This window comes from Penaeus monodon, chromosome 19 (genome assembly GCF_015228065.2).
Source record: "Penaeus monodon isolate SGIC_2016 chromosome 19, NSTDA_Pmon_1, whole genome shotgun sequence".
Classification (NCBI taxonomy): domain Eukaryota; kingdom Metazoa; phylum Arthropoda; class Malacostraca; order Decapoda; family Penaeidae; genus Penaeus; species Penaeus monodon.
Genome location: NC_051404.1, coordinates 27,144,150 through 27,145,139, shown reverse-complemented (window position 1 = coordinate 27,145,139; position 990 = coordinate 27,144,150).

The window sequence follows — 990 nt, the reverse complement described above, 5'->3', positions numbered from 1 at the left end:
TAGATTTTTTGTTAGTATACACTGTTATATACTAGGTGATTTGCTAGCTTTCAGGGAATTAAACTTGGGTGCATTAGTAGTATATGTTGTATGAACATTGTTTGATCCCTGAGTCATGGCACTGTCAAGGCAACAAATCTCACATTCATAGAAAAAGTGTTGACAGTTACGAACTTGTGCTGCACGTGGATCGCCCTACATCAAATCACAAATCCTAGCCACCTAATCTTTGGGTTTTCTTACCAGACGTTTATTTGCACCATGTGTAGTTGAGTAGGAAATCTTCCGGCAGTGTTTTAGATCCTTTTTCGTTTGCATATTGTTCCTCTAGGGTGTTAAATTTTATTACTAATTTCGTTCCACACCTCTCAGAGGTTTCAGTCTCGTAGCAGTCTATGGACTTCCCTGAACGTTCATTCGTCGTGCTGGAAACAACCGTCAGTATACCTTAACAGCGGGAACCGCATTCCTAACGATTGTTAGCACAACTGCTGTTTGATTTAATGTTATCAAATTTATCATATGTATTGCAATGTAGACAGAGGTCACTCATTTCTCTGCCACTGCACTACACCTTCACAGTGGCATAACTCAAGAACTGCTGAGAAACAGATAAATATTCATATAACATTTCCTACTCGTAATAACCCCACGATTTTCCTGATATGTCTCAATTAGCTTTACATCACACAGAATTACATTATTCCTAATCTTGTAAACACAGTCGGCTAAGTATCTAACATAATGAACAAGGTTTTAGTTGCCTGCAATTCAAGTTTCGTGGTACAATGAATATACCTAAACTGTTTTATTTTTGCAAAGGTATGTACGTAGTATGATTGATTTTGTGCACGGTGCATATGTTTTATACACATAGTAATTAACATTTATCCCTGTTGGCGTATGAGTTGTATCAACAGTGATATTAAAAGACAAAACTGAGATACAAAATAGTTGCTGCTGCATTGGATGTGTGTCTCTTACACCAAA